This window comes from Chinchilla lanigera, unplaced genomic scaffold, assembly GCF_000276665.1.
Source record: "Chinchilla lanigera isolate Chin_1 unplaced genomic scaffold, ChiLan1.0 scaffold00016, whole genome shotgun sequence".
In the NCBI taxonomy this organism is placed as follows: domain Eukaryota; kingdom Metazoa; phylum Chordata; class Mammalia; order Rodentia; family Chinchillidae; genus Chinchilla; species Chinchilla lanigera.
In genome coordinates this window covers 9,484,569-9,500,237 of record NW_004955417.1, presented here as the reverse complement: position 1 = coordinate 9,500,237, position 15,669 = coordinate 9,484,569, and positions in this window count along the sequence as shown.

Below are 15,669 nucleotides of genomic sequence, written 5' to 3'. Positions count from 1 at the left end.
GAAATATCACTCCTCTTGCCTAGAAACTGCTCATGGCCTTTTGCTGCAGAAAGGGAAAATTTAAAGCCCAACTCAGCTCCAGAGTTTGGGTCGTTGGCCAAGGCCTGTATGGTGAATGCATCACAATTTAAACCTTCCTCTGCCCAATCTGACTTCCCTCACTGTGCTATGGGCATTGACCTCTGGGGCATGCCCCAATAAATCTCTTACATGCAAATCTCCGTTTCAAATCAGATCCTAAAGAACTGAACTAAAGCAAACATGCCACCTACTTAATTACAGGATTTGATTAGTCTGAATAGCTTGTATATATTGGAGCAAATATTAGCGAATATAGCAGTATGGGGCACCTGCTTCAAAAAGAGAGATATAACCAAGGAAAACGCATTTGTAGGAACTATGTCCAAATCATAAACACAACTCCCCTTTGCTTCCAGAGTGTACTCACACACTGGGACTGTGTGAGATCATGGACTTTGCAAAGAGTTTTGAGGGAGGAAAATGTTAGAGATGATATGAACAGAACCGTGCACCATGGTTGCAGCTGAAATCACAGGGGACTTAGCAGATATGACTCAGAGTAGAGGAGCATTGTAACAGGGATTACTGTATTAAATAAAGATCAGGGATTATTAGTTTTAAGGGAGCAGTCCAGAGACTCTGGTTTAAAGTGAAAAATGTAACTAAATACATTTTGTGTGCAACTATGTACATAACGGAACTTATTTTCACTATATGGAAATATTCTTGATTCAGTTTTCCTTCTTTTTTCTTTGTTGTCTTCTTTGTTATCTCTTCTATGAATAATAAAGCATGTATTAATTTGGCAATGTAAGTTCTCAGGCATTAGTTTTCTCGCGGGTAAAGAGGGGATCAGAGTTTAATTCACAGGATCATTTTCCATTTATACATTCATTCATTAAACAGTCATTTTTTGAACACCTACTATGTGTCATTCCCCACTGTACTGAAGGCTATGAATATAAATGAAGAGTAAAAATAAATAAAATATAAAAAACAAATCAACCACTTGAGCCAACAAAAATTAATTACCAACCTGTGACATACTAGATCTAGTGAAGGAGAGGCACTGAACAAATAACTAATTAATAACAAATACAATTAAAACAATAGTTAATGATAATTCCATCATCCTCAGAAGTTTCTTTGAGCTCCCTTTGTAACTGTTTCTTCTCTCCACTCATATCCCCAGGCAAGCTCTCAGTATTTGCTATCACTATACATTAGCTTCCGCTTCCTAGAATTCGATGAAAAGAAATTACATAATATTATTCTGGCTTTTCCCACTCACTGTAATTATTTTGAGATTCATCACATTGCTGCTTGTATCATTAGCTAATTTGATTGTACTGCTGAATAGTTTTACACTGTATGAGTATGTCACATGTTTTCCATAACTTTACCTATTAATGGACATGAATAGTTTCCATATCTCATCTACTTACCAGGAAATCTGTCATGAACATGGATGTTCAAGTCTTACTATGAATGTATGTATTTGTTTCTCTTAGAAACAAAATGACCAAATATAATGTAATAGGTGTATTTACCTTTAAATACATTTCCAAAATGGTTCCCAAAGTAATTGTACCATTGTACAATCTCATCAGTAATTTTACATAAAAATTCCATAGGTCAATTTTCATCTGTAAGTATATGTTTTTGTCTCCTTCATAGAAGGAAATCAAAGTTCAGGAATGTCAAGGCAACTACATGTTGTGGTCAGAAAGAAAGTAGGTAGAAGGGCTGGAATTCATACATGGGTCTGGCAGTGCCAGAATACTTTTTCAAAATGCTCAGGAGAACTTCAATAAATGGAGGATGAACTTTTGTTTCAATAGAGCTAATTCACACCCACAGATTTTCTGCTTTCTTTTGACTTGAATACATGGGTAGTAAAAATAAGTGAGAAATCATTTTAGTCCAAGTAATGGTTCACTGGCCATACACTGTCAAGGTATAACATTATATGGATGAGTAGAACTCAGAGTTATTACTTACCATCAACTGGTAAAGAGATAAGACTTTCCAATAAAGTGACAATCTTCTTAATTTAAGAAAGTAGTCCAATTCAGAGGAAGTGCTACTTAAATCACCAACCTTAGCAATGCTTTCTTTGGTTTATTGGCTTTCCTTTTTATTGTTGATTTTGTTTCAAGGAACAGATAGAGGCAAAAACTGGAAAGAAAGAAGAAAGAAAGAAAGAAAGAAAGAAAGAAAGAAAGAAAGAAAGAAAGAAAGAAAAGAAAAGAAAAGAAAAGAAAAGAAAAGGAAAGGAAAGGAAAAAAGAAAGAAAGAAAGAAAGAAAGAAAGAAAGAAAGAAAGAAAGAAAGAAAGAAAAGAAGACAAAAAGAAACACAAAACTAACTGGTTGGGGCCAGGAAGGATAAAGTACCTGGAAGAGATTAATGGACAGAAGTGCTTTCTCTTCGTTTCCATTTTTAATAAGACAAACGCATTATGTAAAATTTAAAATGTGAGAACTCTACATAGATATATGCAAAGCAACCTACAAGAAGCTCTTGTGGTTTTTGATGCTGCTATTGGCACTGTTTCTTCTAACTACTGACCGGCACTTTGATTTCTACAATGATTACTCCCACTGCAAGCCTGTACAGTAACCGAAGATAGAAGAGAGGTAATGATGAAACAGCTACTTCTGCTTTGAGGATGTGACATTTTAGCATTGAAATTACAGCAAAGAGACTATTTTAACTCTCTTCTCTTTAGAAAGGAGTTGGCAGTAAGGTGTATTTAGGGGTTAGTGACTAACGGTCCAAAAAGTCAACACAAGAATCACCATCTCTCAAAGCTTTTGTTTTAACTTTTCTCTTTATTGCCATCAATTACTGTAGCTTCCTAACTAGAATTTAAAAAAGAAAAATATGTGGCACAGAGTTAATATGATTTTTAGATTTAAAAAATCCAAAATGTTTCTAGTGTAAGAATAGCCTATGCAATATTTGGGGTGTACCCACTGAAAAATATTACTCATTGTTTATCTGATAGTCAAATTTAATTGTGTATCCTGTTTTTTTCTAACAGCAGTCCTATTGCCAACACACTTTCCCTTCTCTTTCATTTTGACCTTCTTCCTTACTGCATTAGCAAAATGAAATATCAAAATTTACAGGAGAAGTGGAATACTTAAATTTAAAAGAAGTTATTGAAGAAGGGAAGTTCTTTTCAAATATTCAAACAAAACCACTTAACACTGTCACCTATTCATAGAAATATAACATCAGTAGTTAGAATAGTAATTCAAAAAATGCTCAAAAATTCTTTTGTAAAAGGCAACTGTCTTTTTCTGATAAATGCACTAAAGTAGCACAAAAGAGGGATAACACTCAATAAGCAATCTAATAGGTAATAGCTAATATTCTTGACCTCTCTCTCCGTGCCAAGTGCAGTAAGGTTATTAACATAGTCCTCATGACAATGAAGCAAAAAAACCTTATAAGGCAGAAGTAGAATGTTTTATTCTTGTTATTCTCTTCTTATAGTTGAGAAAATTAAGAATAGAAAAAAACATTTTTCCCTACAACATACAACTAGTAATATATAGAGCCAGGCAGTTCAAATTTCAAGCCCATAATTAAATCACTGAGCTAAGCTGCCATTTTTCCATAGCAATTGCTAAGTGTTGCTTTGGAATAATATAAATAAGAGATATGAAAGACTTATACTATTATAATATATATTGTAAATATATATTATAAATATTATACTTTTTTTTAGTTTCATATGTGTTATGGTTTAGATCTAAATGTTGGGCTCAGGATATAGCTCAGTGGCACAAGCACCTGCCTGGCAAGTGCAAGGTCTTGAGTTCGATTCCCAGTACCAAAAAAAAAAAAAAAAAATAGATGTAAAATGTCTCCCAAGATCTCATGTGTGCTGAGGTGAGCACTTTTGGAAGGTGGTTGGATCATAAGCTCTTTATACTCATCAGGGAATTACTCATCAGCTGAATATACTATTATGAGAAAGGGCCTGCTTAAAAGAGGTGAAACACTCGGGGCTGACCTTGAAGAGTTTATTCTTCTCCCTAGATCCTCTCTGCTCTCAGCTTCCTGGATGCCATAGGGTGAGCAGCTTCCTCCCTCATGACTTTCCATGATAGCATTTCTGTCTTGGAACCAGCTAACCATGGACTAAACCCTTGGAAACCCTGAGCCCAAATATGCATGTCTGTCTTTAAATTGTGGGTGTAGGGTAGTTTGACCCACTGACTAGAAATTGACACAGTTTAGTTTTTAACTGATGCACAATAAGTATACATATTTTTGAAGTATAGTGTAATAGCTCAATACATGCATGTAATGTAATGATAAAATCAGGATAATTAATATTTTCCTTACTTTAACATTTAGTATTTCTTTGGGTTGGGAAGCTTCAATAGATTTAATGTTTACAATTTCTAAGGTCTTCCTAAATCAATATGTGTGCATAGAATGAAGTTTCATTCTCCAATCATATTTCTCATGAATTTGGAAAAATTATACTAATGTCAGTCTAAAAATATGTATTAGAAAGAACAAAATAGTTGTGCAAAGGAGAATAAGAGGACAGAGGCTTTCTTTATAAAATAGGAAAGAGAGAATGTAAAGGTACCATTTTCCCAAATTAATCTTTAAATTCAATAGAAATTCCAATAGAGGGGCTGGGGATATATCTCAGAGGCACAAGTGCCTTCCTAGCAAGCGCAAGGTCCTCAGTTCAATTCCTGACACACACACACAAAAAAGGAAATTCCAATAGATCCTAACAGCTACTTATGTGCATATGTGCATTTATACAAATTTATAAGGCCATCTAAATTTCATATAGTTGAGGTTAGCTAATGTAAGTTTTTCATTTCATTCAATTACATTTCATTTTCCTAAAAAATAATTTTTTCACTCTTTTTAAAATTTAACCACCATTACATCAACATATCTAAGTACTTTAATATTATCACATACCCTCTGAATGTTCAAAATTATAGTTGTTTCATAAATGTAACAACAATTTTACATTTGCAAGATTCAAATAAGGCAGATACATTGCAATCAGTAGAAGGTCTGCATATATTTTGCTCCATCAACTGTTGTTCTTTCTTGTAAGTTATTTGTTGAAGAAACCAAGTTGTTTTCCTGGTAATTTTTCACAGTCTGGCTAGTGCTAATTGCATCCTATGGTGCAATCTAACATCTTCCTCTGTCCTCTGAATTTCTGTAGTTTTAGTTTATATGGAGATTGTATAAGATTCACACAATCTTTTTTCTTTTTCCTTTTCAACAAGACTACCTCCCAGATGATGGTCTTCCATTTGGAAGCACACAGTATCATACTGCTTCTCTTTTTGAAAAGCTAGTAGCTATTGATGATCAATGTGTAGATCCATTAATATGGAAAAATTGCAAAATAGTGATAGTCTCATATTGCAGTAATTTTTCATTATTAGCTACAGCGACACTATAAAAAGCAGCATATCTTCATCTACTACTTAATTATCTATAGCATAGTTTATCTAGAAAAAGGCAGAATAAGTGCTTCATTACTTTGGCTAATAAAAATCTGATAAATAATAGAATAGAAAATTCATCCTCTTGGATATGAATACTTATTTTAAAATTTAGTAATTAAAGCAGGCTGATATTGGTATAAACATATTTATACATGGGATGGAATATGGATCCCCACAACATATTTATTAAACCTTCAAGATATTTTATTTGAAAGATAAATCTATGAGATCAATTATGCCAGGAAAATTTGTTCTACATTTGGTGAACATGTGAAAGTAGAATGCAACTACATGCCATAAGCAAAAATTTCATTCTAAGACATTTAAGGACCTAAGTGTAAATGTGAAACTTTAAAACTTTCAGAAGTATTCATTAGTAAACTATAAGCATGTGTTAAGAATCTACTTGTACCAATATTCTCTGGATAATCAATGAAAATAGTGTAAAGGCATCTGAGCTCTAAGGAGTGCAGTGACACAGACATTAAAATATAAGCAAATTATATATAGTATTAGAAAATTATAAAAGCATTAAAGAAAAATAAGGCCAGTGTAGATAGAGAAGTGCCTGGAGAGATCAGGACTGTGCGGTAATGATAGGTAAGACAGTTGGGGAATTTAGGAGGCCATTCTTCATGACTTTTGTGAAAAAATTGTTCATTTGACTGCATTAAAAAAATCATACATGTCTATAATACAAGAAAAAGAAGCTGAGGAGATATTTTAAACATATAATTATTCAGGTCAGTACCCATCATATACAAAGAACTTCTACAAAGAAATAAGCAAAATACAAATGAACAATAGAACAAAAGCTAAAATTCTGAATATGAAACTCAACAAAGAAGAAATTCAAAGTTTAATGAAAATGGGGGAAATGCCAAGGAAATATAAATATAATCCACAGTGTTTTTAATTTAGTATCTTTTTAATTGAGTTATTTAAGATTCATGAAGAAGTCTATAGTTGAGATGGGCATGGGCATAAATAGCTGCTGGGGTCAGAAAGAGAAAATATTAAATGACTGCCTCTCCATATGCTGTCAGAATCAAACCATGAGTTTTGGGGTTACTTTGGCAATCAGAACCACAGGTCCTATAGGAAGTTGAGTTCTGGCTCCATTTGTCCTTTTGAGCAACAATTCTCTTTAACTTCTATAGTGAATATAAATCTTTTCCACTAAGTTTTAAGGTCTTTAAAGGCTCAAAAGAGGAGGAAAGTGACATTGAAGAACAAGGGGAGTTTTAAATGTACTCCACGTTGATGTCTACTTAAAAGAAAGAAAATCAATTTATAGATTATCTAGGAAGGCTTTCATGCCTTTTTCTTTCCCGAATTTTGGATTAATGCCCTTTTCATTTCAATGCTGAGTGATGTCTCATCAGAAATAAAATATTTTGGATTTGTCAATAAGTGTTAACTGATTAAACCTGATGTAACATAACAGTGAGCAATCTTGTGCATGATGCCAAAATGAGCCCTCCTAATGCAAATCTGATCACTACACTTTCATTCCAAATGTATTCCAAACCTAATAAATTATTTGCTCTTCTGAAAACAGAAGATGCTTTTACACCTGACACTTTGACTCCCTCTATTAACTACTGTTAGAGGCACTATTGTTGTATTTCTATTTTCATAGAGCTTATATTAAAATGAGACAAAGTAGACAATAACTTGAAAAAGAAAACAGTATGTTTTGTGTCCTGAATTTTTTAAAAGACCTGGAGTTAGAGTGATGGAGAAGTGCTATTTTATGTAAGCTGGTAAAGAAAGTCTTTTGGATAAGAACAAAATTTGCATAAAGACCTGGGGGAAGTGAAAAAGGAAGCCATGCAATTACCAAAAAATGAATGTACTGTATTTGTCAATAATGTACTTGAAGTAGGTTAACACTATACCAGTTTAAAATCTAAAATTATAAGAGGCAAGATGCCAGCATTAAAAAACATTTTCTGAAAAATATTTACACTGCCAAAGAATATTTTCTCTAAAGTGAGACATAGATTTTGAAATTAAGCACAGGTCCTCTAGCTAGTTAAATTATCAGGACAACAGAAATATTTAACTTTTCAGATTTAATACACATATATTGAATTTTAAAAAACAATTTTTATTAGTACGTTTGCAGTACATGATGATTACATTCATCGTGTGGAGTTGGTGTGTGTGTGCAACGTTTCTTAATCCTCGTTCATTTCCTTGTCCATGCTCTTCCCCTCACTCCAACTCTTGGTCCCTCTCCCTTTTGCAATAGAGCTCTCTCTCTGTTTCCTATTATTTTTCATTATGCTCTTTAATTTATTTTATACTGTGGGTTTCTCATATAAGAGAAACCATGCAATATTTAAACTTGTGTTTCTGATTTATTTCATTGAACAAAATGGTGTCAAGAAAAGAAAGGTTAGAAGGAACTTATAAAGGCATTCCGATGACAAATTAGATATCTAAAAGAGCCATGAAGTACTGGGTTATTTAACATATATAAGGCGATAATCCATTCATTCTTTTGATTCATTAATTCATTATTCATTCAATAAGCATTTCTTCAACATTTATTGTATTTATGACATTTTGGCAGGATCGAGGATAAAAAACATTTTTTTTTAAAGGTAAGCACTATTTTTGAAGAATCAGTAGATCTTCTAAACATACAAATTATACTCTGGCTTCTCTTCAGATTGTGTAAATCTTTCGCCTTTTAAAAATACAAATTATTACAACATAATCTGATGTTTTATCTGATAATGTAGTCAATATGGGAATGTGAGGGTAAGGCCCCAAACATACTTTTATTTGAGAGGGAATGGGGTCAAGAAAAGCCTCCAAAAAACATTTTTTTCTTTGAATATGAATGATAATCCTCCTAAATTAGAGCACCAAGCCCACAGTACTTCCTCTCCTTGAGCACTACATAGATTAACAATTTCCCATTATTTGCACATACTTATGTGCCTTTCCTTTAACTATGTCATTAGTTATATCAAAATAGTTAGGGTCACCACCTTTTCAAGCCATTCCCAGAAATGCTTACCTCCTCCTCCCCTCTCCTGGCTAGAGATTTTTCCAGGAATAAGTGGTGATGTGTTTTCAACTACTTACCAATATATGAAACTGTTGGACCATTCCTGGAAATGCTACATTTAGAGATTGAATGATCAAAAGCCTCAATAGGCAAAACTTTTACTTGTTCTGCTAGGACTGCCAAAAATTATCTTTCAAAGCAGGGACATTTGTCTCTGGAGGGAACTCAACTAGAATTCCACAGTGAAGAAGTATTTCAATGAGTTTATATGGTACAGTTGATTTCTGCAGTGATTTCCTTCTAAAAAGTAGATGAACATCAATAAAGGATCATTCACGCTGAACTTTCAGTAATCGACTCATAAAGAACTTTAATGTAATTTGTTTTTACATAGTGCAGGCTTATAAAATGCATAATTTTTCTTACCCAATTCATAGTTGTAAGATTTATCATTAAGAGGTTTTATTCAAGGCCAGACCCTTTAGCAAAAAACTGAACTTTTTTCTTCTCATTCTGGCAAAATCCTCCTGTTAAAGAACTGAAGTGCTTCAAACACCCTAGTAATGGTACAGTAAATTACATTTTCTCATTTGGAACATTGTAATAGATTTCTCTACAGAGTGATTTATCATGCAACAATTAGGAACCCAGGGGAATTAGATGACCATTTTAAATTTTATCAGCTTGTTTCAATAAACTGTTAATGTGACCCTAATGTTTGGGAAGCACTTTAATATAATCAGATTTTGGTTGTTCAATCTACTGACATTAATGGCTACCTCATTAATCATAGCATTCTCGCTGAGACCTTGGAGGCTGAGCTAAGTTCAGTGGACCAGTTCTTACAATAATAAAAACAGGCAATTTTCGACAGGGAAATATTCTCACTTTAACTACAAAATATGTGTTGTTATTTCTTAGGAATTGGCAGGGTAACTGGAAACTCTAAAAGCTTACAAAATAACAATTAAAAAACCCTTTGGATTTAATTCCCAAATTGGCCAATTAAATCAAGACCTCCTATAATCATTACCTGTAATGATTTTCTATTATTTAAAAGTATGGATCTATACAGTAAGACCTAAAATAAGCCAGACAAATACATAATAAATGTCTGTCTCACATGCCTGGGTAGCATCTGATGGTTTGCGCAAACCCTGCAGAGGTGAAACACGCCTTCAACTTTTAAAACCCTGTAGTTAATTCCTCAGTGGTCTTTCAGATGGAAAAGGGTACTACTGGGTGATTTATAAGATTCCTGGAAACCGTGTGTAAATACAGAGGTTGATTTTAGTACTTCTGATTTTTGTTCTCATTTTGATAACAAACACTCTCTCAGACTCTTAAATGTCTACAGAGCTAAAAGACAAGATATATTGCTTTTATCCCAATACTATATAGTTTGTTGCTTGGGTTGCTGCTGGAAAATGCCTTGTATTATACATCAGGGCTGGAAAAAAGGACATAGTACCATCTGTTTCTAAAGTTATGGTTTTATTTTATTAATTTTCCTTGTTAAACTTAATAGAATATGATCCTGTTGGAAACAGTTTATAAAACCATGTAGTCAGCTGAGGAAGGAAAAATCAAATGTTTTCAAGGATAAAATGCTCTTTTCAGGCTAAAATGCTCTTTAAAAAAAATCACTTTGGTTTTAAGGAAATCTCATCATTAAATGTGTGGTTTGTTTCCTGGGTTTTATATTATCCTCAAGGATTAAACCGTAGAAAACAATAATAAAAAATGAAATATGAAAATTCATAAAGATAGAACTAAACATATCTTCTCAAAACAGAAAAATTTTTGGAAATGTAACATAACTGAATCATCAATCATAATGCTTTTGTTAACTTTTATTTATTTAAATATATTATTTTGAGTAGAGATTCTAGGGTAGAAAACTTTAAGAGGTCTATGAGCCCTCTAAAAATATTCTAGTGCAATACACCATCTCAAAGGGACTGTGAATCCCATTAAACAGAATAGTGCCAGTACATCCATCCACTCACCAAACACTTATTGACCACATTCTATTTTATAAGCATTCTGTGTCCTAGAGTTTAATTTCTGAAAATAACTTCCTGAGTTAATTGCATGTCCTGTACAAAATATTTTAAGGATTGGAAAGATATGTTTTGCCTTGCATTTAGTAATCACTTATTTCAATATTTCTTGTTACTCAAATAAATGTGCCCATAGTCTAATAAATTTTACACACTATGAAAATAGAGCCAAAAATGTAATGTCAGTTAAAGACTCTATGTTAGAAAAGAGTATTTGTAGAAAGAGATTTTTCTGTGAAAACAAAATGAAAAGTTATTGTTTTGCAAATTTATGAAAAGGTATAAGCCAATTTATTGTCTGCTGGGTTAGAATTGCTAATAGTTCTTTAAAACAGTCTCCCCATTTGGGAAATGGGGAGGGCATGGACATACACTGCTCAGGTCTGACTGTGGGGAGCATTGCCGGCTGATGGACCCAGCTGCCCTCTCTGTCAGTCCATGAGTAGTAAGTGTGCAAGGCCATGCTTATCCCAAACTTCTCCCAGTTGGGAAGTGTGCAGGTTTCATAAGATGCCAGATTCCCCTGAAGGATAATGCTGCCTTGGGGTCTCTCTTGGCTTTACAAAACTGTATTAGTACTGTGCTGCTGTCTGAGACTTTCCACATAAGCCTTCTTCCTTCTTCCTCCCCTCCCAAGATGTCAAACTTGCATTAGGATCCGAAGCCTCTCCACCTACTTTAGCTCCCTCCCTTTTATCCTTCACATATTTCCGTTTAGTAAAATACTATGTTGGCCTCTACTTCTTAAAGGGGCCACACAGAGCAAATGTTCTCAGTAATCCTTGCAAGCTGTTTTACCATATATGGTAGGGGATGGGGTCTTACCTTGTTAGAAAGGGCAGCAACTGCTGTCTGAAGGTTACAATTGTAATCCTTACACTCTCCAAACAGGCACAATCCATATCTACTATTCATCTCATATTTTTATTACATTTTTATAATATGAAATTTTCTCCCTGTAAACAATATGTAACTAGTATAGATCAACCTTGATATCTACTAGACAAAAGAGGAACACCACGTTAGGTGGCATCACTTAACTCTGTTGCTTACTTTTAAGTTATGGATCAGTGACATGCACAGATGTGTTACAAAACCATGCACACATGTTCAGCTGATGGCCCCAGATTATGCCTTAGGTTATATAATCTGGAGAATAATGCAAAGAGATGGTCTATTACAAATAAATTTTACCTTTTGTCTTACATTCTAATGCTCTTTCATTGAGCACCACTTTTTTGATTTTTGCTCCAGCAAATTTAGTCCAGTGATTTTCAAACCATTTAAAATTTAATCATGGAATTCCATGCCTCCCCAAATACTATATATTGAGCAAATAACAGAGCTAGGCTTTGAGACACAGAAACCAAACTATTCAACCTTACTTCCCCCAAGGACTCTTAGAATTCTACCTTGAAGTTTGAAAACGACCATTTAGATTATTGCATCTTTTGGATCACAAACTAAATTTATATCCCAACATACTGTAGGAAGGTATTTACGGACCTCGTTCCATATGGTGTCTTTTTTCAACTGTGACAGAACTTTCTATGAATGACAGTAGAAATTACATATCTGAAGCGGGTGAAAAATTAATTTCAACTGGCACCAAAATTTTTCTTGGGAGACAATTGTCTTTGTTTAAGAAGACATTTTGATAAGTCTTTTACAGAGTGGCATCTGAGACACTCAAGTCATGGGCTCTGAAGACAAATTTAAAAGTGATAAGTAACCTGCTCTGCCAAAGAAATGTATAAGAAACCAAGAGTTGGAAAAGAATAAATGAGAAGGATTAGGAGAAGGAAGAGGCAGACAAGAGTCAGGCAAGACTGTGAGGGACAGAAGCCCAAGTTATATTTGTAAAAGCCAAATGTATGACTTTCCCCATTATAATTTCAATTATATATTATAATTATATATGACATCATGAAGCATCAACGACATGCTACTTTATTTAGTTTATTTTTTAATTGACCTAACAATCCCCTAATATATAATATATTCACACTTTACTGATAAAGAAAATTAAGATCAGGGCTCTCCATTTAGATATTCATACCATGAAGTACATATATACTGGCATGTTACTAATTAACATACACTGTATTAAATGCTGGGAATATGTATAGGTGAAAAGGGGTGCATTTCCTGGTCTAAGGTCGCTTGCATTTATCTGCTTTATGCTGGTGGTGAAAGAGTGAATGCTAAGTATATATTTTACAAGCAAATACACTCCAATAAGTCAAACTCTTGAAACAAGGCCACTCCTTAAGAAGTTAGGAATCTTGGCTTTTCTACTTTTTTATGTCTTATTATAGACCCAAAGTGGGTGGATAACCTACTAGAACTGCACACCTTACCATGTGTTATTGATTACTTCAGGCACCTTTCATAGCTACTCACAGGACTTGGAACAGTGCTTTGAATTTAAAATGTCTTCTTCTGTGCTTGATGTGCCTAATTATGTCAGCACCAGCTGGAAAGAGATATTGACAAGACAGTACAACACGGCTATGTTCCCTACATAATTCAAATTCAGTGGCAGGCTTCCACCTCCATCTCCCCCTTCTACCTCCATCAACATGAAGTGAAATGACTGTAGTGCTCCATATGAAATTCACGAGAAAGAAAGGGCACACAAAGACAGGTTTTGCAATCCTTTCAATCCCTCAATATTCGAGTTTTCTAATATCAAAATTATCCCCAACAATTAAATTACACAGCCACAGGAAGTGCATACCACGTTCGTTAGGTTTCAAATGATGTTTTAACGCCTTATTAATTTGTACTTCTGATGACAAATTTTGATCACTCTCTTTCCCCTTCCTGGGGTAAAGCAGCGAAATATCCCATCTGCTTTCATTGTCTTTGGAGCATAATGGCCTCATAACCTACTATGTAGTGACTTCAGAAGAAGTACACCTTCAGTGGAAGCATTTAGTTGTTGCCATAGCATATAAGTAGAAGTAGCATTTACATTCCTTTAAAAAGTGGTTTTATATGATTTGTTTATCTTTTTATTTGTGTGGTTTAATAGATATTTATTGAATGCTTCCTACGCTTTTGATGCTGGGGATACAAGCTGCAAGGGAAACACTTTTATTCCTCTGGAATGCCTAAGATTGTGAGGGGCACTGACAGGCAGGCAAAGAAAATAATAATTGAATAAATAGAGCTCATGAGAACATTGGCAGAACAAGCTGCTCTTACACTGAGTTTTTTACTGTCTTGTTTACAATTTACTATTTAGAAATGCTTTAGATAAGTATGGGTGTGGTGCTGCACCCCTGTCATCCCAGCACTCGGGAGGCTGAGGCAGGAGAACTATTGCGAGTTTGACACCAGCCTGGGTTGCAAAGTGAGCTCAAGGCCAGCCTGAACTGCATAGCGAGACCCTGTCTCAGAAGGAAAAAAAAAATTGGCTTAGATATACTTTACAGAGATAGTAAAACAAAACATTAGTTATGTGAATAGAATATGTAAACAAAGATTTAAAGAAAATGAACAAGACACCGACTGAAACATTCGTACAATTTGTCAAATACATACATTTTAATAGCTGAGGAAAAATTATTTTTCCTATCCATACACTTGATGCACAATGAAAGTTTTAGGAATTTCTCATCTTTAAACACCTCTGTTATAAACAATGCAAGAATATAATTTTAAACTAAAGCTATCATAATAATGATAATGCCAGCATATGAAATTAGAATAAAATGACTAATGGATTGTATCTACGAAAGTACTTAAAATTAGACTATTTATGGAAACATACTCCAGAATTCACCCTAGGTTATGGGCAAGAAGTAAACAACAACATATCAGGGTACTAAAATACTCTCAATGTAGTTTTAAAATTAATAAATGTGGGTACACTGATAAACTACATCGAGGTGGCCCATTTGCTAAGTGCAAAATTAAACAATTTTTGTAGTATTTTGTTTTTATGTAGATTCTTTAGTTCCAAAGGAACAGATATTCACTCAGGTTACTTTAAATAGGTAACACTTTTGTCATTGGGAGGTACAATTGACATGTTATGCCATCTCAGAAGCCTGTGGCTGCCCTGAAAATAGGTGGCCACCTGATTAAATTTCTGCTGCCACGATGGTAGGGTCTGATGGTAGAGAACAAGACTACCCATGACTAAGCTGCTGTATGGGGTCTTCCTTATAAGAAACTTGTTAAACTACTAATACTGAATTTTCCTCTAACAGTTTTTACAGCACATAACATGACATTTTTGAAGTATGCTGAACCAACACTTTTTACACAATAAAATGTTGGGTTATTCTCAATGTGCTACAATTTTCTGAGTATACATGAGCTGCATGCCAATAAAACTGAAAACAAAAGTAGCTACATTATCTTTTGTGCTCACCCCAAATTTTTAAAATGTAATAGTCGATACATAGCATTAGAGAAAATGAATAAATAAAAATAGGACTTGGAGCTCTCGGGATGTATCAAGTGAACTTTATCAAAGTAGAATAAAACAATACTAGTCCCACCAAATTACCTGAAAATTGGGGTCTAGAACTACATATGCACTCAGATGAATTTGTTAATCACTGTTTTATTACCTATGTGTTTTGGTATCCATACCTATCACTGAGAATACATACGGTATGAATATGCCAAGTCATAGAAATCATTATTGATAATATATTATTATTAACATATTATTATAGTAATATGTTAGTAATATAATAATAACTAATAATATAACTAGCCTTTATTGACTGCTCACCATATGTTACACACTCTGCTAAGTTATTTTAATGCATTGACTTATTGGATATTCCAAATCAATGAGTTAGTAGCTATTAATTAGCCCTACATATAGATAAGGAAACTAAGGAGGAAAAGGTTAAGTTATTCGCTCAAGGTGAACTCACAGCTGGTGAGTGTTGAGGTCCAGAATCCATCCTCTTCCTCTCTACGCTGTAGTATCTCTGAGAGAAATAAATTCTTACAGGACAAGATCATCTTGCCTTTGGACAATTTTCTCATCTGTGTATGCAATCCTGCTGAGAAAATAATTTTTT